Source organism: Crotalus tigris, unplaced genomic scaffold (genome assembly GCF_016545835.1).
Source record: "Crotalus tigris isolate CLP2741 ecotype Arizona unplaced genomic scaffold, ASM1654583v1 scf7180000018181.196161, whole genome shotgun sequence".
In the NCBI taxonomy this organism is placed as follows: Eukaryota; Metazoa; Chordata; class Lepidosauria; order Squamata; family Viperidae; genus Crotalus; species Crotalus tigris.
The window spans coordinates 93,001-118,528 of NW_024096869.1; positions in this window are offsets into that span (position 1 = coordinate 93,001).

Genomic DNA, 25,528 nt, shown 5'->3' on the forward strand with positions numbered 1-25,528 from the left:
CACAGTTCCAGCTCAGGTTTTCCCACCCCACCCCACCCTCCCAGGGCCGTCTGAAGGGTCAAAGGGCAGCTCCTCCCCCCCCCACCCACTCTGCTGTTGTATTTCCCGGCTGCCATTCTGGAGGTGATAATATAATTCACGTCAGAAGAGTTAGTGGGCTGAAAATGAATTGGTGAAGTCAATCCAGAGGGCATAAATGAATTAGCATGTAAATGAGAGCACTTGCTCTACATAGTTTCCTATTGCCTGCAGCTGTAAATAATTCCAGGGATAGAATCAAAGGCTGGAAACAACTTCATTTTGAGACCTCTGTTCCTTCTCAACCACCCTCTTTTCCCACCCAGGAGCATTTGCAGCAGGGATAGAGGTACGCCACCTTTCCTGGGGGCTAAAGGTTTAGTAGAAGCATGCTTCTCCCCCTCTAGAACAGAAGAGGGCCTGTCCTCCAATTACTATTTTGCATGCTTCTTTTTCCTCCATCCCTTGCAGAGTCACCTGCTCATTCTTCCCCCATTCCCTTCCTGTGTGGACACCTGCATCCAGGCACAGAGAGCCACTGAAGAAGCCACAAGGCCAGGGAGGAGGAGGAGAACTTCTCTGGATCTGCTCTGAATCACAAAAGGTCTTTGTGAAGAGATGAAGGAGGAACATCCTCATGGGAAAAGATGAGTATAAGTTAGCCAACAATGTACCTGGTTTCCACAACCTATTGGTTTCTTTCTAAAGAGGCGTCAACATCCAAGACTTCTTAGAAGTTACAACAGGACATCTACAGTATGGTCCTCTAGGGTCATTGGACCACAATTGGGCCATCCCTGACTGTTTGGACCCTTGGCTTCCTTTGATTGATGCAAGTTGAGGTCCCTCAACCATGTCTGAGAAGCCACAGATTCCTGAACGCTGAGTTACATTTTTCTCCATCTCAGGCAAGAGAAACTTGGAGTAGTTGTTGCTAAGTTGTGATTGAGAAGCTCTTAGGAGGCCAGGAAATGGATAAAAGGCCAGACTCTAGCTATCCAAGAACATTGTGAAGAACTTCAAGACGTAGATAGGACACCGAGCCAAGGAATTTGAGGGACAAGGTGGGCAGCCTCCAGTAACGATCCCAAAATCTCGACTGGAGGATTCTCGACATCCGCTGGAAATGTAAGTCTGGACTCACACCCTGCAAACTTTCCTCACTCTTTCCCTTCTTCTAACTTCATCAGTTGGACACAGACACTGATGGATGATCATCCTCACTCTTTCATCAGGTCAGTATTTCAGGTCTTGCACAAACTAGTTCTCCCAGATGAGCTGAGGAAGCACTGATGAAGACAGATGGAGTTGCAGCGAGTCCATTAAATTGTTAATAAAGGATATTACACCCCCCCTCCCCTTAATCGGGAGCTGCGGGGACACCTTATAAAAGTCTAATCTAATTCCTGGCCCAGATGCAGGACCTCTCCTTCCCTCCCCCCCCCGTCCTAAATGGAAAGGGGATCATATTCTCCACTTCTTAATTTTTTTAAAAAAAATAATAACAAGGAAAGCCTCGTTCCTTTGCTCAAATTTAATCAGCAGCTTTAACCAGGTGTCGCCTGCGCGCTTGTGTGTATGCCTACATCTCCATCGTCCCCGTGTGCTGCCTTTCTGCACTCGTTTATTTACAAGGCAGAACTTCCTGGCAGGCGAAGTGATTCAATTTGCAGACAGATACATCAAGCACTTAAGGATTTTGCACGGGGATGGATTGATTATTTATCGTGTTATCTTGCCTGAAGACGGCTGATATGGCAGTCGCTCCTGCTATCTCTTGTGCTGCCTCGTGTTCCCCCCCTTTTTAGTATCTTTCTTCCTGCCAAGAGTCGCAAGGCTCAGGGTGGGATGCGTGCGACAGGAGGAGGAAAGCTGGCGGGCGGGCATGTGCAGAGGAAAGCCGGGTTGCACGCTGCAAAAAAGGAGAAATTGGTGGCGGAGGTGAGCTCTTCGTTGGAGTGTTGAAATGATGGGTTGGCTGGATGCTTTGGGGAAGGGGAGAGGGGGTCTTTTGCTCCCAAGCAGAGAAGTCTCTAGGTCAGGGAAGGGAATGCAAGGAAGTCCTTCTCCAGAGGGTCAGCCCTGTGAGGTAGGCCAGAGAAGAAGCACAATTAGGAGCTAGTGTCGAGGTACGCTAACGAAATCTTGAAAGCAAAACTTGCTTTACTTTCCCTGTGGGGTCCTTGGTGCTCTCTGAACTGGCTGTTTTCTTGCAGACGTTTCACGACCCAACTAGGGAACATCATCTGTGCTAGAAGGGAATGGGGTTTGCAGAGAGGAGGAGGAAATGTTATCTTCTATTGGTTTCCTTTTCCTTTCCAGAAAACTGAGGAAGACGGTCCCTTCTGGAGTGCTTTCCATGCCTTCATTCCTTCTGTGGGCAGAAAACACTTTTACGTGCCAGTTGTTCACTCTGTAGCCCTCCCTCCTGCCCCCTAAGGTCATTTCCACAGCCGAAAAGAGAGCCTGGCAGTGTGCACATGTCTCAGGCGTGGACATCCACACCTGGGGGAGGACAAAATAATGAAATGCACATTTTCACATTGGACATACGTGCGGAAGGGATGAAGGTGACATCCTGATACACATTTCCTCATTTTGATGCCATTCCCAGCTCACTCTAGTGGCTCTGGGGGTCAGTCTAGATGTCCTCCTTTGACCCCCTGTGATTCTCTGTCAACAGGAGAACTTATTTTCTGTCCCGGTCTAACGTAACAGGTAAAACTGCAGGACCGAAGGCAGGAAAAATGCAGTTAATATCCTTGGCATCTCTCATCAACATCCCAAAGGCTCCATGCCACCTTTGATATCAATATTTCATGCCGGCATAAATATTTATATTGCTTTTGCAGGGCTGTAATTGCAACCGAAGTCCGTTCTGTGTGTCGACTTGTAATGAAACTGCCCGCTTGGCAGTCGGAAGGTGGAACAGCCCCAGGCGCGGTTGCTTGGGCTTTCTTTTAAAAAGACAGAAAAGAGCAGGATTAAAACTCAGGGCCTGCCAGTCTCGCTAAACCAAAGGTGCTGAAATCCCACTGAGATGGCTAGGAGAGATTGACGGGGCAATCCGACCTGGCAATCGGGTTGAGAAGAGGGCATCTTGAGACAGGCAACCTGGTGCCACACGTGGCCTGTCTGATATCCAGCTGGCTTACCGGGTGGGGGCATGTCCAGTGGCACCCATCTATTTGGATCTGTGAGCATGGGGAGGGGAAAATGTCAAAAAAAGAGTCCAAATGGTGTGATGGACACCACCATCTTGACTTTTTTGACCTGGGCTGGGGACGCTTCCGACTGCCAGAGTGGCTGAGCTGCGGTGTTTGTGTGAAGCGCGCTCCCTTTTAGAGGGCCAGCTGTCCTGGCATCGTTAATGGGAGAACTCGTAAAAAGAGCATCTGGATTAGGGAACTGGCACCTCTCAAGGGGGTGCTTCGCCCCCGTGCAAAGTTCAGCCTGAGCATCCCCTCGGCGCCTTTGGGGGACGTCAATCGTCTACTGCCAAAAGGCAGAGGATGGGCTGGAGGGTTCCCAAGAGGCCATCTAGCTTCACCCCTGCTGGGAAGCAGGTTCTGATCCGTCTGCTCTGATGGCCGGGTTTTTGCTAGCCTTTGGGGCTGTGTCTGCCCGAACACAGGCCGCGCTTGGCAGTTCTGCCTGGGACGAGCCTTATTTATTTCATTTATCGATTCGAAACCTTTATTGTAGCGAAGCTGTGCCCCAACTTGGAAGAAGCCGAGTATTATTGTTCCTTATTAAATAATAATCTCACTATTGAATGGCAACAAATTCTTATCGCCCCAAGAAGCAACTCCTGGGCTGTCACATCCAGGCTATTTGCTTCCTTGGCTATTTGTAGCTCAGGGTCACTGAGCTTTGTTGTTTTCTTGCAGACATTTCAGTACCCAACTAAATAACATCATTAGTGCTAGAAGGGAGTGGGATATGCAGAAGGAGGAGGAGGAGGAGGAGGAGGAGGAGGAGGAGGACTATGGGATCCTTGGTGCTCTTTGAATTTGCTTTTTTTTCTTGCAGATGTTTCATGACTCTAGAAGGGCTTGTGTATCAACAGAGAGCAAACTCCTCTCTTGTAGCACTGATAATGTTATTTAGTTGGGTCATGAAACGTTTCAAGAAAACAATTAAACTCAGAGAGCACTAAGGACTCCTCCTCTTCCTCCTCCTCCTCCTCCTCCCTGCAAACCCCACTCCCTTCTCACCCCGAAGATGTGACCTAGTTTGGGTAAGGAAAAGTCTGCAAGAAAACCACTGAGCTCAGGCAGTACCAAGGACTGGTCTTTCCTCCTTGTGAGAGATTGCAGGGAGGGGAGGGGAAGGGAGGGGAGGGGGGCTCCTTGCAAAGCATATGGCGGGCAAGGCAACAAACCACAGACCGGCCAGCAAGGGAGGGGAGGTGGGTGGGTGCCTAGGATGGGATGGGGGTGGGAAGAATCGCTTGTATCAGCTTAGCTCTGGCATCCAACTGGGGAGGGGGGGGGGAAGAAGCTGCTTGAGAAGGTACGCCAGTTGGTGTGTTGATTTTGTGGACAGGCAATATTGTGACGGCTCTGCTCACACTTAGCTACCGAGATGCTTGGAAGGGTAGCGGCGTTTGGAAAGCCAGCTCGGTGCCCGACAGGAGAGGATCTGGCACAGAACCTGGGGAGAGAGTAGGTGGGGGAGATCCCTTTTCTGTCGAGGAACAGACGGTGTCTTGAAAGGACCCCGGCAGGCAAACAGGAGCCGAGGAAGAGGTGGGTGAACTGCATCTTCCCCTCCCTCGAAGATTAGGGCCCCCTTTTCTTGCAGAAGGAAGGAAAAGAGGAAGGGTCTGCAATGGCCCCATCCCACCAGTGCAGTTTGGAAGGGTGTCTTTGCTTTTGTTGTAAGAGCCAAGTCTCTACACCTCATGGTTGGAGAGGTGGGTTGGAAAGGGTCTGGGAAGTCCAGAAGTCAGAGAAGTAGCCAGGAGATTATGGGGACTGAGAAAGCTTGTTGGGACCATCTTCCATGTAAGGAGAAAAAAACCCAGAATAGATTAGGCAGAAGACAATCATGGGGACGCTAAAGGTGCAGAAAGGTGCTTTTTTTGCATAGTTTTGTTCAATTATTTTATACTTCCCTTGGCTTGGTGGGTTGGCTCGTTCAACACGGTGAAGACCACGTCCGTAGAGAGGGGAGGGCGATGCCACGTTAGGATGGCAAAAAGCCGGTTTGATTTTGACTTGGAAAAGGGGCTCCTGAACCCCTCCTGAATTTGAACCCGGTGCTTTTTCCTGCTCCCGTGTCCCTTGTTGATTTCTTAGAGACCCAACAGACTCGCATTGACCTGGCCTTATTCTCACCATCGGGTTATTTGTCATTTATTTGAATTTATTTTTATCCCACCAGTTATTTATTTTTTACAAATAACTCAAAGTGGCAAACATGGCTAACACTCCTTCCTCCTATTTTCCCCATAACAATAACCTTGTGAGGTGGATTGGGCTGAGAGAGAGAGAGGGATTGGCCCAATGTTAGCCAACTGGCTTTCAGGGCTAAGGCGGGACTAGAACACCCAGCCTCCTGGTGGTTGACTCAAGGAAGGGCAGTCCTGCTTGGAGTTGATGCCAAAGTTTAACCTCGCTGGCAACTCCAGAAGATGCTGGATTTTCTCCACTGGGCAGCTTTTGGCCTCTCCTGTCTGGAGGCCCATCTTCCTTGGGGACTGCAGAGAGTGTGCAGGGACCGGTGTACCCTCCCAGAGGATTCATCTGGGTCCCCCGCTTGAAAATGCACCCTCCCTGCGCCACCTCGAGAGGGGGAATCCTGAGCCCGCCCCTGTGAATATTCATGCACCATCTGCACACCCAATTGCCCGGCGGCTGGCTCAGCTGTTTCCACGGGACCATTGCCCTCCAGGCTGGCTCAGCTCCAGCCCCAAGACCAGAGAGCCCTTCCGCCATCTTCCCCCATCCAGGGGCTCCAGGCGGGCAGCTGAGCGTCGCCTTGGGTCCCCCCCCATTTGGGGAGGGGGTCCCTGTCACATGACGGGGCTGTCAGCTGACAAAAGAGGGATGACTCAGCCGGCAGCTGCCGGGCTGCCTCAAATAATGACAAAAACAATTAGCAGTCCGAGTGGTAGCCTCTCCTTAATTATCTCCTCCGAGTTTAATTAACTAGCTAAATTATCAGCAGTAATGTAGGCATTAATTATGTCAAATTACAGTGTAAAAATCACTAAGTGTGGAAAATGTCAATTCAGCTACGATCACCTGCCGGCTAAGCTGAGCGAATGCGGGGAGTTTGGTGCAGGGGGACTGGGAAAGGGGTGGGACCCTTCCTTGGGCTGGCCTGGGCCGGCCTGCGGAGAGGGACAGGGTCCTGTGGGGGTCCAGTCCTCCCCAGAAATGCTGAGGGGGTCCCAGCCAGATGTAGACACAGGGAGGAGACAGATAAGTGATAGACAAACAGACAAACAGACAGACCGACAGGCAGACAACAGAGAGAGAGAGAGATATATATATATATATATAAATTTCTGCACAAATATAATTTCGCAGCCACGGGGGACCCACTCAGGTCTCAGGCGGGGGGGGGGGAGAAAGAGTGAGTTAAGAGCGGAACAGTTTTGGCAGAGCGGAGGGAAGCCGGCAACGCGGCTCCCCAACCAGATGGCTTGGCTGCCGAATTATTAAATTATGAATATTAATATAAATCAGACATGGAAGAGGTAATAATTTTGCTGCCCTACAGAAATAATTAACATAATTTTGATAAATTGCAGGATAAGAGAATCTAGAAATTGAGGTAGATTTATCTTAATTAACATCTTGGATTTGTTCCGAAAGGTAAATTGTTCTGCAGGGGATTAAGAAGAGACAAGGAACAAGAATCTCCCATGGCTTTAGAGAGTCAAGGTGGGAAGCTTCCGCTGCTGGCTTCTGTCCATGTTCTGTGGAGAATCCCGAAGAACATGATCAACCCAATTCGCAGATGTGTCTGGAAAAACTGAGGCCCAAGGACACACGGGCCTTGACTCTTATCACTTAATGCATGACTATTTGTTTTGTAGAAATGATGGAGGGTTGGATGACGTGTTGTAGCGTGGAAGATCACCCTGCCCCTATTCCAAAATGTAAACCAGCTCCCTCTGAATCCTTGGGTATTGATCTGGAAGATCATGGGATAATGACTTTCCCATGGGAGAAGGTGAAGGGGTCCACGGGACACCAGGGTATAGAAGTAACTTTGGGGATCTTGCTTTCTGCTGGTGAGAAGGTGCAAAGGAGAAGGTCCCTGGGATATCATGGAATATAATTAACTTTGGGGATCTCGCTTTCTGCTGGTGAGAAGGTCCACGGGACATCACGGGATATAGCTAACTTGCTTTATGCTGTGTTGTGTGTTTGAGCATTTATGCAAGAGTTCGCTATGCATACCTGGACAAGGTGGGAGTTGGGATTGTCTTTAGTAGAAACTCCATTTCATCTCTACCCTTTTTGAAGGGCTACTGGACCTGCCAAACTGTCTGGAAAATAGTAAGAAATTAAATATTAGATCCTTTGCAACACCATCTTCTCCAGTCTAGTTCCTCTAAAAATCTGCCAGCCAAATGCCTCTGGAAGCAGGGCTGAAGCCAAGAGACATTTTCTGCTATTTATCCCCAGCAAGCATCTGGTGTGCAAAGGCAGGTGTGCCCAGAGTGCTAGAAAAGAGAGAAAAACATACATTTTAGTAAAAAAAAAAAAAAAAAAAAAGCAGAGAAAAACCTAGCTGCTTCTGTTCAAGACAAATCCCTCCCCAAAAATGATTTCATGATTTTTCTAGGCATTAGGGATAATTCGTTTTGTGACAATTCAGTGAACGGTTCTGAGGGATCGGCCCCAGCATTAGCGGAGTTTCATCTGTACATTTTTACTAATTGAAGAGGAAAATATATAGATCTCAAATTTCATTCCATTTCATATACGTACATTTAAGTTTCCTTGAAATCAAATATTGGTCATGAGACTCTTATCCATTCATCCGTTTGATTGTATTTCTCTTCTGCAATGGGGGAAAAACTACTATTTTCACACAGCCTGGAAAACACAAATTAGAAGTTTTCAGGGATGTAATTTCTTGAAACAGTGATCGCCCTGGCAGTGAGTCTTGGGCCCTAAAAAGCTCCTGAAAAGATATGATGCTATAGATTTAAAATAACTCATGCAACTTTCTGGATTTAAGCTAATTCATGCAACGTTGGGGGTTTAAAATAATTTATACAACATTTGGGGTTTAAAATAATCCATGTGATTTTCTGGATTTAAAATAATACATGCAACTTTCTGGATTTTTTTTAAAAAAAATAATTCATGCAATGTTTGCAGTTTAAAATAATTTGTGCAACTTTTTGTGGAGAAAAACTATTGCTGTGGTTGCCAGGAGTTGAGAACAACTTGATCAGTGAATTGATTCTGGATCTTAGAACAGCCTTGCAAAGCATTCTGTGTCCTTATTTGTTTTAGATTTAGAAGTAGAGTCAGACAAACAGGTGTTAAAGCTAAAAGCAGGACACGAGAACACACATGTGATCAAACTGCAGCTCGCCTCAAAAATGGGGCCACCCGGTCCTTTCCGAAGATTAAATTGGGATTCGGTTTAATCAGATTTCTTCCCATGAGTGAGAAGTCAAGCAGTATCTTTACCTTTGGAAAATGCAACTTATTGCACAGTATACCTTCCCCAGCTTTTCAACCTACCAGGAACATTGTTTTTCAGTTCCCATCACTCCTGGCATGTGTGACCCAAGACCTTTGTATCTGGACTATGGTTAACTTGTGAAGCTCGACAGACTGCCAATCCCTTCATCAGTCTTTGGTGCAGAGACAATTTGGCTCCAGGGGAGGGAAAGGATGGGAGCAGCTGAGCTGAAGAACTTGGCAATTCTGGAGATGTGATTGTGTGTCCCCTGGGTTGCATTCCTCATTTGGAAGCCGGCCCAAAGGCCTGGCTGCCCAGTACTGCAGCCTTGCTTCACAGTCAGCGCACACCCTTGGTGGCGCAGCGAAGATCAGGTGGCGAAATGGAAGGCCGGGAAGCGACATGTCGGAGCGTTGGAGAACGTAATATTGAAACGAGGGGAACCCCACTGAGGAATAATTAAACTGCTCCGTTCCACCAGCTTCCCCCAGCTGGGCCTTGTCAGAGCTTGTCTGAGTTCATGAACTTCCAGGGTGACCTGTGACAGCGCGTTGCCCAAGGCGGTTTGTCGTGCACACGGTGAGGGGCCAGGAGACAAAAGCAGAGATCACAGAAGGTGGCGGTGGTAGCAGGATGCCTACTTACTCATTCCACCAAGATGCTGGTCCTCATTGCACAGAATGAGGATCTAAGTTCTAGTTTTGGATCTAGGATCTGCCCATTTGAAAAGATACAACGGAAGTCGTAGCATCCTTGGATGCTGCTTTGATGTCACCCACTAAGCCAAAGGACCGTTGGCTTGCATTGACCGGTATGGTTTGAAGGTCATCGTTCATGGTTCTGGGGTATGTGGAGTGATCTCAAACCACGGTTAAACAATTCCATGGGAACGTGTTTTTGAGCATTCAGGTTCTTCAGGCCCAAGTCCTTAGCATCGAGGAAAGGCTTGAAGATCCTATGATGATCCTGGAGGAGGACTAAGGGTTTGTGTAGAGTTGGAGATGCCAAGGTCTTCTAAGGAGTCTCAGAGTGCAGCTGTGGCAGGTGGAATATCCAACCCATAGAATTGGTCCACCAGTCAGAACCATGAAGGTACGAGGATCTCTTGGAAGAGCTAAAGAAGCCCTTAAGGTTCTCCATCTAGGAAGGGAAGTCCAGCTGTCCCCTCCCTTATCTCCACCGTCCTCTGGAGCTCTTCATGGTACTGTAACTGCAATCTTTCCCAGCATCAAGTGGGTGACTTTTACGTTTTTAGAGGTCACAGCCCTATGGTCCTTCTTAGCAGAGCAGCTAGTCCTCAATTTACAACAGTACATTTAGTGGCTGTTCAAAGTTACAACGGCATTGAAAAATGTGACGTGACCATTTTTCAAAGCTACAACCTTTGCCGTATCTCCGTGATCATGGGATCAACATTCAGACGCTTGGCGACGGGTCCATACTGATGACCGTTGCTATGTTCCAAAGTCACGGAATCCTGTTTTGTGACTTTCACTTAACACTTTCACTAATTTAACAACTATGGTGATTCTCTTAACAAGGGACTTCGCATCAAAGACAAAACAACGGTTTGGGCAGAATAGGAAGTCCTTTTCCAGGGCTAGAGGTCAGAGGCTTATACAAACGTCCCTGGCGAATATGCTTGTGTGCTTGTTTATTAAATTTATACGCTGTCCGTCTTGCTGTTTACTCTTGCTTGAGATTTCTCATCATACGGAAGACAACCTTGTAGATGAAGGGCTGTCCAGAAACAAACTCTGTATTTATGACATTCTTTGCTTCGAGGATGGCTGAGCTCTTCCTTAGATGAAATACACTTCCCAGGAGCCTTGATCAGCATGGACAACAACGAAGAATGCTGGGAAAAGCAGTTTCCTGCCTTGAAGGACCACTATCCAAAATCCAGTTCAAGCCTCAGGAATCGGGAGAAGAGAGGGCTGAGGTTTAGAAGGAGCCCAGCCATCTCTGACATCTGGCGAAGCATCCTGGCTAGCAGACTTGCCACCATTGAACCCCAGCCTTGTCGGCTAGGATGCTAAGGACCGTTTCTATCAAATATCCACATCTTCTCTTGGCATCTTTGCCGATGAACCAACGCACCCTGAGAACAAATTAAAAAATAAAGAACCAGAAGCCTGTTTCTGCAAACTTTTGGAGAAACGGCAAGCCTGATCTCCAGCCAACGTTGTTCTGAACGTGTTCCATGTTCCTTGCAACAGATGGGAGCGATACTACAAATATTCAGGGCTCCCCTCGGATCTCTAGCCCAGCCTAGAAAGCTTTTCATAAGAGGAGAAAGTTTGAAACGAGCTGTCCTGGGTCTCGCTTGGCGCTTTCTGGCCGTTCTTCTTCCTCCTTTCTCTCTCTCCCTCTCTCCCTTTTCTTCTGCTGGGATTCCAGGCAATCCTGTTTCCCCAGTAATGATATAATTACTTCGCAACATGCTGCAGAAATAGTTAGGGAGATGGCTAAAGCTGCTACAACAATACCGACATGGAAAACATTAATTTCTGGAGTTCTTTTAATTAATTCATCAGGACTCATGCTGGGCGGGATGATTACGATAAAGTGTTTAATTACAAATTTATATGTAATGATGCACTTTAATTACTTTGGACTTGTACATTATTATTGGGCCTTTTTCCCAAGTTTCCTGGCACCAGATCTGTGCCGCAAACAAGATGCAACGCCGACGATGCCTGGTGCCCCTCAATTATTTACGTGGTGTTGGGAGGCGTCCAGAGATGATGGATGAAGGGAAAAGCTCATTTCTGAAATTGGAGGGGTGGTCTGGGCAGCGCCAAGCCAGAATCCAGGGTCCCTGGGCAGAGAGGGGGGTCTGCAACCACCAAACTCAGAAAGCACCAAGAACCTAAGAGTCTTCTCCTTCCTCTTCCTCTTCCTTTTCCTCCTCCTCCTCCTCCTCCTCACCCCAAACCCCAGTACCTTCTAGCACTGATGATGTCACCTAGTTGGGTCATGAAACATCTGCAAGAAAGCCTCCCAGTTCAGGGAGTACCAAGGACTCCACCATCTTTCGAGTACCACTTCCTGATTTCTGGCAGTAGGACATTAGAGCAAAGCGAAGAAAGGAGAGACCCATTTGCTGAGATGGTAGATCTTCACAGAGGTGACCATTGAAGGTGGATCTGCTTTCCGTCCCCTTTGGCCCCAACCTTCCCCTTTGATTCTGCAATGTGTCCCAGGGATTGGAAGCCTCCAGACATCTTGGAATACCAGGTGGGGCTGCCTGAATGCAATCCCAGGGACGGGCATCTGTCTTCCTGCCCGATCGATCCGGGTAATAGCAAAAGTAAGCCAGCCTGACCAATGCCAGATGGTGTCTCTGAATGCTGCCAGCTCCCAGCTGAACGGGACCCTCGGAGACCCTCCAAGAGTTTGCGTCTGCCGCCAGCTTTGCCAATTGCAATGGCATATGCTGAATTTCTCCCCTACACCTGTTGGTGGGCAGGATTCACACAGGGACTCCGGCAGCCACAGGGAAGGGGAAGGGAAGCCGAACTGACCACACTGGGGAAGGGAGAAAAGCTGCATTGACAGAGGGAGAGAATCCATATCACGTGCAGTGTTAATACCACTTCATAAGGTCTTGAAAAGACCACATTTGGAATACGGCATCCAGTTTTGGTCACCACGATGTAAAAAGGATGTTGAGATTCTGGGAAGAATGCAGAGAAGAGCAACAAAGATGATCAGGAGACTGGAGGCTAAAACATACGAAGAATGGCTGCAGGAATTGGGCATGTCCAGTTGAATGAAAAGAAGGACTAGGGGTGACATGATAGCACTCTTCCAGTATTTGAGGGGCTGCCACAAAGAAGAGTGGGGGGTCAAGTGGTTTTTCTCTTTCTCTTGAGCTGGGAATCAGCGATCCTTTGAAAGGAACCACAAAAAGAATTGCAGTTTTCTGCAAAGGAGAAATCCTCACCATAGGTTCCCCTGCTTGAACAGGGGGCTGGACTAGAAGACCTCCAAGGTCCCTTCCAGCTCTTTTTCTATTCTATCATTCTAACTTCTTACAGCGTTCTTATTTTTCCTCTTGACACACAACGGAACGCAAGGGCTAGAGAGATTTTTCTTGCTTCGTTTTGTTTTTCTTTGTTTTTTATTTCCAAAGTCAAAATGCAAAATAAAGGGGGGGGGGAAATGGAGAAACCAGACTTAACAATCACCAGACACTAATAATAAAAATAAACCATGGGTACGAAAAGAAAAAAATAAATAAATAAACGATCAATACATCATTCACACTGACATGAAATATAAAATCTGAATGCTGAAAAACATACGAAAAATATCTGAGTTCCTCCTCTTACATAATGGTCTACAAGTAATTATATTATGTATTCAAGAATGTTTTCTTTTTTTCTTTAGCAAGTCCGTTGTGTCCTGTTTCCAAATAAATGTTCCAAACAGCCAGATCTATAAGCAAATATGAAGTGTGATGTACTGAAATTCTAAAGGAGCAGATTGGCTGGAAAAGAGCCCAAATAAAATGAATTTTAAAAATATCAAATGGATTGGCCATAATGATCATCAAACTCAACTGCGTTTTAAGTTGTCATGAAGTCAAAGGGAAGCCTTTGAAGGCTTAATTTATGGAGAAGAAACAGCCTGGGAAACAGATCTGTCTTAAGAGTGATTTCTTCCTATCATCCTGTAATCTGCCAGCTAGAGACAGGGGATTCATTTTTCTGACAAATGGTTCTGTGTTCCACTTAGCAACCAGCAGTTCTAATTTTCCTCCTTGTCTCCTTCCAACTGTACGTTAGCAAAAGGAGAAATTCCAGGACCTCGTGTGGAAACACTGTGAATTCATCAGATAGGGCTGTTTTCCTGCCGGCCTCTAAGAGAATCCTGTTCCCAGAAGTAGCTAAGCCAGGGGTGTCCAATCTTGGCCACTTTAAGACCTGTGGACTTCAACTCCCAGAATTCCCCAGTCAGCCACGCTGGGAGTTGAAGTCCACAGGTCTTCAAGTGGCCAAGGTTGGACACCCCTGAGCTAAACAAAGTTTGAGCATTCTGACTTGGGAGATGGTCCATCACTTGAGACCCACCTGGTGGTAGAACTCCATGCCAAGCTCAAACAAGGAACAAAGACCTCCCTAACATTAAATTCAAAATCAATCTGGCCAACTTAGGAGAGCTTCTCATGAGTCCTTCTTTGAGGTAGATGGGCAATGTGAAAAATAATAAATAACTTCAACAATGTTCTTTATTGGGTTCATCTGAGGTTTCAAGGTTACTATTTTATGGACAAAGCAGAAGCATGATGAGGCTATCAAAAACCTGTTCCATTGTGGTGGCCTTCAGACATCTTAATAGCTTCTGGCCACCACAAAACTACCTTTAACTCTCTCCCCCTGTTCCATTTACTCCTCTTCTTTTTCTTTCTTTCTTTCTTTCTTCCTTTTTTTTCCCTCCTGCTTGGCATTCAATTAATTTTAATTCGCCACGTGCAGCTACTCTAGGGGGTAATTGCTTCATCCTTGGAAATTGTGCAAACTTCAGAAGCAGATACCGTTTCTCCTCTTAACATGCTTTAAAGAGAGAATGCCTTGTTTGAACTCCACTGGCCTGCCTCATTTAATTCTTCCCTTTGTTGTTAATAATAATATTTAGCATCTAAAGGAGCACTTTACCTTTTCAAAGTGCATTGTGTAGGTATTAAATAATGAAATAGGCTGACCCTTTTTTTGTGCTGCGAGGAGAGGCATTTAGACCGGCTCCTTTGGAGGGGAGAAATTAAGCACCGGAGTTAAGAGACATGGAGAATTCCACAACAGATGCACGCTACGTTCTCGTCAGGTTTAGGACTGACCTTACAGCTTGTAGGATTCTTGAGGAACACAGCAAAAAGTGATTATTTTGGCCTGGTTTCATGCAGAAGAATTAGGGACTAAGATGTTTTTAACTGGAGGTCCCCTATTTTTAATAACAGCAATAAAGTTAGGTGTTTTTTGTGGGTTTTTTTTTGGAAAGAACGAATTGGATTGACTCCCAATGTGTTAATTTCATTAGAGATAAGAACATTACTTCTTCTGGAGTTGTCATAACTTCAGGGAGATGCCCTCATGGTCTTCTTGGCAGCAATATAGAAGTAGACTTTTTTTTTAATGGAAATCTCTTGGTGGTCTCTCATCCTGGTCATAATCCTGAACTGACCCTGTTTGGTTTGCCAGAATCTGGCAGTTCTGTGCTCCAAACTGTGTGGTTTATGCATCAACAACTAGGAATCACCACAACAGAAGAAGCTTGAAAGTTGTAAAGTGCTTGGGAGGGAGTTAAATTCTTTTGGATTTCCAAAAAAAGATCTGATTCAATGCAGCAGCCATTATACTGCACCTTGGCACCTGTATGTTTGTGTGTGTGTGTATTTGTGAGACAGAATGAATTATAGCTTTACCTGTATTGCAGACATCTCATTACCCAGCTAGGTAATTTCATCAGTGCAAACCTCACAGTCCTCCTCCTCCTCCCCTTCTAGCCCTGATGATATTGCCTAGTTGGGTCATGAAATGTCTGCAAGAAAACCACCAAGTTTAAAGAGCACCAGGAGCTCCACAGTTCAACCCAAAGGGACAAATATTGTCTTCTCTCAATATAGCTTGACATTCTAGGCGCTTCTTGACTGATCCTTGCAAGGACTGATGAAACAAGCCATCAATGCAGGGTTAAAATTTGGAAGTTCTGATCTTCCAAAGGGGATCAGAGGGGGAAAAGTAAGCAGCATGTCAGAATTTTTTAAATGCAGAGTATGAAATTCTGCTTTGCTTGTAAGCCCTGTCTCTACATCATCTGCTGGCATGCCTCTTTTCATCACGGTCATCTCCTCAGGATTTGTGGGAGGGATCCTTCTCATTTCCTTTCCCCTGCCTTCTGGGGTGTGTTTTCAGCTGCTCGGTGGAGTCTACAGTCCAGGGAATCCTTGGCAGTCTCCCACCCCATGAGAAACCCAGCCTGACCCTGCTTAGCTTCCAAGCTCCAGTGGCCTATTTCAATTTTCTCTTTCAGCCAGTAAGTAAGATGTCCAATAGATGGCGCCCTGCTGTTTCTTAAAGGAGACTGAAGCCCACATTTGTGGACATCTCCTTGAATAGGCTTTCAAAACGGTGCTAGTTAGTTAGGAGACTCTGGGCATTTTCAACCAGAGCAGGGAGGACTTGTGAATGGCAAGATTATCCTGCCCTGGTAGGCTAGACCAGGTTAAAACCACCTCCGTGCTGTGGATTATGGTTATGGTGAAGGGTAAGATCAGCCACCTTAAGGCAGGAGCTTTCAGTCCACTGTTAGTTGACCAACCACAGAACATCTTAATTTTGGTTTGGCAACTAATGGTGACATCTGAGAAGTCCCTCCCACCTCCGAGTTTTCAGGTTGGTCTCTGGCTGTGCTACCAAAATCCCAGTCTCCCCAAATTCTCTCTCCTGCAGCAGTAAAGATGTGGTTATATTAAAGAGCAATGGAAATGTACCCTTAATACTTTTATAGGATTTTTGCTCTCAGGCTCCTAAAGGTTATAATGGTTTCACTCATGTCTGTGGCACATTTAGACAACAGGAGGACTCCAACGGCTCCATTGCGATGGTCATCTTGACCCTTTTGACCTGGGCTAACCCCTGGATTCTCCCATAGCTTGAATTGGCTCTTAACCTTTCAGCTAAGGGAGACTTCCTTCAAAAGGGTCATCACAGCTTTGCTCATCAGAGGCCGTTCAGTCTCCTCACCTGCCAGGAGAGCCCAACGAGTGACGAATGATGAAGGAGACCCACCAGGCCATTTCTGAGCAGGTTTTCTTTCTTTCCACATCATCGTTACTTGCCTTTTGTCTGGCAGGCGCGGCGGAATCTGAAAAGCACAGTGACAAAATGAAGTGAACCAACCCAATTAAAGCCCATCAAGGGGTGACAATCCTGTCTCGGTTCTCCTCAGCAAAAATGGGTCTGGTGGAACACCTGCATTGGGTGGCCTTTACTACTGTTAACGTCTCTCCTGCAGGTCAAATAGCTGGTATTGTCAGCTCGGTGAAATTGTTCAAACATATATAATACGCTCTCAAAAACATGGCTTAATTAAATTCTGAAGAACGTTGATGCACAAACAAAGAGGACGGGAGAGAGGTTAATGCAAAGGAGTCTGGCATGTCCCATGGTTGGCAGAGAGGAGAGAACGTGGGGAGGGAGAGGGGGAAGGTGTTTTGGGTGGAAGAGGTGATCAGCTTGAGCAGAAATTTTGCTTGTTGGCGTTTCCCATCTGGTCCTCTTTTCAAATTGACAGACCACTTCCCAGAATCCTCTACAGTGGCCATGTTGGCTGAGGGATTCTGGGAGTCAAAGTCCAAACATCATCAGCCTAGTGGCCCAGGTTTGATGACAGAAAAGGATCTAGGATGCATAAATTAGTACTGGAGATCCTGTGGCTTTCTAAATGCCACTAAATGGCATTGTGCCTGAGATTGGAGGTCTGTTCCGTTCTGTGTGACAGACAAACCAGGTTTGGTTTATAATATTTTAAAATGAGAATGTCCCTTGTTCTTCAAATGATCTCCATTCATTCTAATACAGTTAGTTACTTTAGAGTAAATTTCTTTAACAATAAGCAGAAAAGATGGAACACATGAAGGCTTCCTAATTGGAAATAAAGTTTCTCAATAAAATCAACATTTCTCCAGAACGTTGAACTTGGTAAAAGAGCTTGAAGCAAAGAGCTGCCGAGAACTGCCTTCTTATCCTGCTTGATCATCTCAATTACTAATCCTTGTTCATAGAAAACTGACCTAAATATCCTCATTCCATGCTGATTCTGCCTATAATATGATCTCCCTGTTGATTCAAAGACAACTTTTGACTGTAAAACGATTTCTGGATGGATAATGCTATAATTTAGTTCAGCCACTAGGTTGCGCTGCTCTTAGTAAAAGGAAGCAAGCACTTCAGGTTAGTCTTGTTAGTCAACTCTATAGTTTATAGAAACATGAGTGTTTCTCAATCTCAGCAACTTTAGACAGGTGGACTTGCTGGCTGGAGAATTCTGGGAGTTGAACTTCACCCCTCTTCAAGTTGTCAAGATTGAGAAACATTGAGTCAAGCCTTTCCCCATCCTTATTACATCACTTTCCAAGAGCAGAAGGCTCCATTTTAGTCAGCAAGTTCAACAAAAGCAAGTTTGAACGCTCCAAAATATATTCTCAGGAGTGACCCCCTCCTTCTCCTTCTCTCTCGGATGTTGACGCCATAATAATTGGCAGAATAATAAATAAATAACATGTTGATTGTTCAGCATCCGTTAATAGGAGGGCGGGCATGTGGTTGGTTCTTGTTTCAATGTGGAAAGATTGATGTCGGGGCACCCACTGCTAGTTAATGGGGAGGGGGGGTTTGTGACATCCCACATTTCTAGGCTGTTGGCCTGTTGTGCCAAGCTCAGCTTCCTTCGGCACAATTATCTTGGTATTATGGGGATGTATTAGACCCTGTTTCAGCAAGTGCTTTGTCTATATTACACTGTATATCATAGAGGGCTGCCAAAGCACTGTAAATAATTCACCAATATGCAGATAAATGGAAGGGTGGCATTTGGGAACGTGGCTAATCTGGGGCATTATTTAAGCCAGGTTTTGCTTCCTGCCCTGCTCTGGCCTTGTTGGCTTGGAAGTTGTTGTTGCAAACAGAGGAAGGAGAGGCTATTTAAGGGCCTTCCTTCCTTCCTTCCTTCCTTCCTTCCTTCCTGATCCTAAGCATATTATTTTCTTCCATTTCTGTTTTACACAGCTGCAAAAAGAAATAAAATGTTTGAATCCTTGAGCATCTAAAGCTCAATCTTTCCAAAGTCAAAGGAGATATATTATTTTGGTGCTTGGAACGAAGCTGGCCATCTGCTTTCGTTCTCTGAAACAATGACCGAAAAATTATTTTTAGAACGTGGAACCATTTCTCTCTTTTCTCCCCCCCCCCCTCTCGTCCTCATTTTCCTGCCAAACCATATATCAGTTGGTCTGTGGTCTCTTCTGTAGGAAGGATCTAAAAAAAAAAATCACTTTGCAAACAGGAGAGATGGCTTAGCCTCCCCTTCACCCGGCATTAACCAGTCATTAATCCCAGTTTAACAGATGAAAGAACAATAACCAGGAAGATGCATTTTGCTCGTAGTCAAACAGCAAAAGGCAGCCAGACTATCCGAGTTTTGCAAAGAAATTCCTCACTTTCCAGGCAATGAATGACAGGTCATTTTTTTCCCTCTGTGTATCTGTTGCATGTCCTGTCCAAAAAACTTCACTTTTGTGCTTAAGAGCTCCCTGGATTCTTAGATAAAGCTCAGTGAACTTTTTATATCAACCATAGTAGATCACAGTGTTGCAGAAGATCTTCCTTCCTTCCTGCCTTCCTTCCTTCCTTCCTTCCTTCCTTCCTTCCTTCCTTCCTTCCTTCCTTCCTTCCTTCCTTCCTTCCTTCCTTCCTTCCTTCCTCTGTCTCTTTTCTATCCTTTCCTGTTTTAGGAACTTGACAAACATTGCTTCATTTGCCAATAAGGCGTCTCCTAGCCCTTTCCGTTCCAAAGATATAACCCGACCCCTGATCTACTTGGCCTTAAAACTTCTTGTTCTTGATAGCACCATTGCTTCCACACTGCTGCTGCCCCTCTGCTTTCAGAGGGAGGATGGAGACAGCCTTGTCACTCCTAGGCCCTTGGGAACAGAGACCTACCCAATCTTTCTGGCTCTACAGAGAAAGGCCAATGTCCACGGAGACTTCACCTTCAGCAGTGTTGTTTCCTCCAGACAGGGAAGGGTCAGATAACAGATGTCCAAAAATATCAAGATGCCCCATGCATATTCTAGAACTCTCCCACTAGAAAAGGAAATGTGAAATGCACTCGGAACAAAATGGCTGGTCCATTTGTCCAGGTCAATGGGCATTTCCACACGAATGTCTTCCTAGCACTCCTCCATCATCACTACCTCCTCCTCCTCCTCCTCCCCTCCCCGCCTTTTCACACTTTTATGGGTTCTTTTCTCTGTTTCCATCTCTTCTTTATGGGTCCCAGCAGTGACAGTTGCCAAGGGACTGTGTGGCCGTTACTGTGTAAGATGCATGGATCAATTAACTCAGTTGCTGGGTTTCACTTCTGAATCAATTAACTGGAACTGAAATTAACTAAAAATATCCTTTGCTTATTAACAGACTGAACTAATTGCTATAAAAGGGGGAGGGGGAGGGGGAGGAAAAGGGAGGGACAGACACTTGGATCTATCACCATCAATCTCTCTCTCCTCCCCCCATCAGCATCCTTACCGCAGAGATTTCTCTCTTGAACAAACTAATAACTCTGAACATCGCATCATGAGGGTGTTCTTTGACGCTAATGCTCTTGACGTGAAGACTTTCAGAGTGGTCTTCCTGATTGAAGCTGGTCTACTCATGTTGGGATGATTGACCAAAAGGGGCATGAGGGTCCTAACCGGGTTGTTCCTATTAAGAGAAGATCCCTGCCTCAGAGGGTGGAGGTGAAGGGTCTATGATGGAAACACACCAATCCAAGTTCTTGTGAGCCCCGTTTTGACCCCAAAGGTGGTCCTCCTGTTGACTTTCTGTAGCTATTTGATAAACTGTGGGTTTCTTTTTAATTCCTGCAGAAGGATGACAGCAAAGGACTCAGAGTTCTTTAACTTCTGGTCCAGGGGTTAAGCAAACACAGGGGTTATATTCTGGTTGCCTTCTCTTCAACATTTTGAAGCACAGTCTTAGATCTATCTTTGACCTTGGGGGAGGTAGAACAGAAGGACATCTCATTTTGGCCAACTCCACACCATTTGTTGACCGAACTAAGTCCTCCATGATTACTAGCAAGAAGAATGGCTGAAGATCTAACTTGTCTGAAAGTTCCCCATCTTCATCGGCACCAACCGTCTCAGTCAAATTGTGCTACCCGACCATACGTTTAATGTCTCTGCTCCATCACAAATCTCTTCCTCCTCCTCCTCCTCCTCCTCCTCTTTCAAGTCTCCAGGAGAACACCACCTTCAAAGGTGAGCAGAACCCACTCAGCCAAAGTGTCTATGAAACCTCTGGTGAAGACACCAAACAAGTCAATTGGTGTCCATTTCTCCAGCTTCTCCCTTTTCTCCTGGGCCATTAGCCCTATTGGAGTGCAGTGAATGGCAATTCCTGACATCCCTGGCAGGCAAGAACTGAAGACCAGAATTCACTCCGGGATCTCCATATCTCCGTCCTTCTCTTCCATCCGTCTCTTCTTGGTCTTCCTGCTTCTGGACTGGAGGCCTCTTCTGAGCATGAAAAGAAAAATAAACCCTTCTCTTTTCTTCCAAGGGAAGGCATCTCCTTTTTTGTTCGATGCATTCAAACTCCCCTCCCTGCTGTTGGCTCTGACGGGCTGTGTGTGTGTTTTGTAATTAAGCAGTTAATTGCACTGGAGTTCTTGATTAGCTTTGGGGGATGGTGATGTTCTAGCAGGATGAGATGTGTACAGTTCAGAATCATTTACAGAAATTGGAGCTAATTTTGCTGTCTGTGCTTATTACTGCATTAATTTAATTTGGGTTGCTTTTAGCTCATTAACACATCTAATTAATTCGTTGACATCACTATTAAGATGTCTCTTTGAAATTGGCGTCTCCAGATAATCAGGATGGAAGAGGCTGACAGATCAGGCGCGATGCTGGCTGGGAAAAGGGGGGGGGGGAGAAATAATACCACTACTAATATTTTTTTTAAAAGCAAAAAGGGAGGGTGGAGGCCAGCTAATGAATTTTCCATGGCATGGCATCATTTCTCCAACCTGGAATTTTTGCAGAAGCATTTAAGGAGTCTGTGGGGCAGAGGCCCACAAAGGGTGATAGAGACAATGTTTTCATCTAGGGAAGAAAGCAGCGTTCTGTACAATTCCAAGGTCCCCTATGTGTCTCTCCTTCCCCAGATACTGTCAAGTATTTGGTGCTCTCTGAGTTTGGTGTTTACCTGACTAGATAACGTCATCCAAAATCAACCATATCAATAGACACAGAGAGATATATCACATTGATAAACCATTCAAAAGAGACAACACAGAAGCTAAGAAGGAAACCAGAAGAACAGAATGCACCCTCTGCAGCAGCCTACACCTAGATAAGCAGGGATTAATCCCAGATAAACAATCTAGCAGAAAACAAACAAGGAACAACCAAGGGGAAAACCACATCATCACCAACACTGGCAGGGCGAGCTGTTGTACAGAAACTGGGAGAGAACCCCACCCTCACCAGCACTGATGACGTTACCTAGTTGGGTAATGAAATGTCTTCAAGGAAATAATGATGCTGAGAAAGTACCAAGGATTCCACAACTGAACCTCGAGCTATAGAGATCCTCTTCATTGGAATCACTCCAATGAATTATAATCTTCAAATATTTTGGAGTGGTTCATGGAAAGATGAGGTTATGTCCATAACACATCTTTCTCCATATTCTTCTTTGTCCAGTTAGGTACCACCACCAGACCACCTTCTGACCAGGTTCTCCCATTGAACTAACTCTCATAGAGCTTGGTCTTCATTCCTGAATGAATCCAGTCTGCTGTGATTTATCGACCCAACTGAGTGCAATGTGTGAAGCAGACTTGCATCTTCTGGTTCTGGAAGGTCTCCTTTCCTTCTGTTGCTTGACTGAAGCACCAGGTCAAAGAAGGCAAGTTGTACAAACAAGCCTTCCAGATGCCACCAAAGGAGAAGTTTGAATCTCTGTCCACAGTTGGGATGAAAGGCGGGATTTGAACCTTTTCATTAGATCAAGAATAGACAATGTGGTTTGTTGAGGGCATCATCCAAATATCTACCCAGAAGTTCCTCCACAGAGTTCCACTACCACGATGACCTTCAAGGACTCATTTTGCTTGAGATGCTTTAGGTCATTCTCCAATGCCCATCTCTGAAAATAAAGTTTGTCCTTTTTCTTTATTTAATTTCCTACAATATTAGCCACTCTGCTCTTTAGTGTTTCATTAAACCCTTTAGTTTAATAACAGGCTCCCTCGGGGCTCAGATCCAAGACAACGTGAATCCTTGGTAAACAGATGCATCAATTAACCTCAGAATCTCTTGGGTGCTATTAGAAGTGAAATGTCCTTAGAAAGTGCATATGGTTGCAATTAGCCTTAAAATACTTGTGTGCCAATAGTTTTCAGTTATTTGTGTGCTCCCGGATCGATCTAGCTTATGTTTTGCACATTAAACAACTCTTCTTACTTCATCAATAACTTAAATGCTTAAATTTATTAACTTTTTTTGTTTTCCTTATCATGCTGGGTAAACACGTCAACTGTTGCTCACCCAACCATTCTCGGTATCCTCTTTGTTCAGCCTCCCAAAATTTAAAACCATCTAAAACCAGTCCCCATCTATTGCCAGGGACCGTCACGCCCTTAGAGGTAGTCCTTAGACTTTGGTCATCAAGAAAAACACATCTTCATCCATCATTTTCAGTTCTTGCAACCTGCTTCCCTGTAGCTCACAGTTCTCAACCGCAGTGATTCCTAGATGAGTGTAGACTTTCTTGCAGAATTCTCATTAATGGCCATGCTAGATCAGGAATTCTGGAAGAGACGTCCACACATCTGTAAGTGTCCAAGACTGGAAACACAAACATCACAAGATTCAGTAGGAGAATACCCATTTCTGCATCCAGAAGGCGCCAATTTCCATGTTTAGCCAGGCTTGGAAGACCCAAGGCTTGAATTCATACAACATAGTAAATCCAAGATGTTTGCTTATGTCTTCCCAGACTTGACTGTAGGTGGGTGAATTCAGCCAGTGCCAAAAATAAAGAGCGTATATTTTTAATAGTGGTTTTCTGCAGCTATATTTTTAATGTTGTTTTTAATCATCTTGCTAGCAGCACTGAGTGCTTTTTAAGTGGAAAACTGAGATAAACATCTCTTAAATAAATGTAAGACTTTAGAAAGCAAAGGAAATTGGGAGTCAGCATTGCTGTAACATTAGTTGTTTGGGGAGCTCCAGGTTCCGATCTTACTAGATTTGAGCCACCTCTCCACTCCAGTCCCATCTGTCGCTCATCACCTTTTCATTTTATTTGGGGTCTTTACCCTTAGACCAGTTTTAAAGAAGGGAGACTTGGCTTTTAAAAAAACCTGTCCCAAAAGCCTTTGCAGAGACAGAGTCAAAGTAAATCAATCAAACTATATACTACTCAGACTCTTCTGTTTGTCTGTTTGTAATCTTCAGGTGGGCAAAAAGGTGCGTCATAGGACAACCATTTTCGAATCCACCTACCTCAAAGGGACTAGCTTAAAGATTGCATCCAAATTCTGGGGTGCATGGCTCCTGTAGTTGTGGTTGCTTCAGAACTGCCGTGAGTAGCATTCATTTCCAATGCTCCTGCCTACTTCCCATAAGAAATGTCAGTGGGGAAGCCTGTGGGAAATCAGAGGTCCTGCCCATTCTCTTTGCTCTTTTTTTTTTTTTTTTTTTTGCTTCTCTGTGCTTATTCTGTTTCTACATTCAGGTAAGGAACCAACAACCCAATGGGGGTCTAGTTTTACTCTAAATCCAAAGTTGGAGTGAATTTAGGATATGATTAGATTGCACATCTTCCCCCCAGAATGGAAAAAGGGGAATGGAAAAGAGATTGACAAGATCTCTTTGCTACATGAAAGCAATGAACCAGTTAATATGGGAAGATCTAACTTGGTCTTGCAATAGCTCCATTCATGCTAGATAGATATCCCAGAACGCAACCCATGATAGATCCATGGGGAAAAAAAAGGGATTCCTGTTTTGGATTGCTTTGCTTCAGCTCCTGGAAGCAGGGGTGGTTTTGGAGGATGGAGGTTGTGCATTTCCAGCAGAGGCTGGGCTGAAAAGTCCTCCCCCACTCTAACCCGCCTTCTTTCTTTGCCAGGCCTGGAATTCTCGATTCTAGACTCAAATTGAATTTACAATTTGCTTTTGGGCAATGTGTAAATTGGCACTTCATTGATTATTAATGAAGTGCTAATTGCTTGTTGCAACCAATTTTTATGCAAATGTTCTGAGTGCTGTTTGCACAGTCTTGGCAGTTGAAAAAGAAAAAAAGTAAGAACATTTGGATGGCCCTGGTGTAGGACTGGAAAAAAAATAAAACCCAGGGGAAAAAAAAGTCAGCATCTTAGAGGTGGAGCAGACCAGTAAAAAAGAGAGAAGGCATCCATATTTAGCAATTAGCAGCGTAATGAGAACCTCTCTCTTTTTTTAATGAAGGCGGCTAATTTAGACTTGGTGGGTTTTCTTTCTAACTGAACAGGAGCCCAACATGAAAAAATATCAAGGCCACGATAAGTCAGTTTTGTGACTGAGGAAAATATGACACGTTTGTCTGATGAACCATCTAGAATTTCCCTGGTCTTCCATTGGATTTGATTACTGGATAAAGCTCCTCAAAATAATAATAGTAGTAGTAGTAGTAATAGTAGTAGTAGTAGTAATATAGTAATAGAATTGGAAGGGACCTTGGAGGTCTTCTAGTCCAACCCCCCTGCTCAGGCAGAAGACCCTATACCATTTCAGACAGGTGGCTCCGATTCTTCTCTTGAGATTATTTCAGAAGTTGACTCTGGAAAGACACTCAGATTGAGATTTCTCATGAGCTTCGCTGTTTCGGATTCAGCAGACTGGCCAACAGATAGAAAGACATCAAGATCTGCTTGACGCTGAACAATTCCAGAGATCAAAGTCATTAGACCGTTGATCACACTGTTTGGTCCTCTTCTTTAGCAACGTTTGGGTAGGGCACAGCTTGCCCATGTTCCTGGTCTAAAGTCCAACTGAGTTCAGAAACAAACC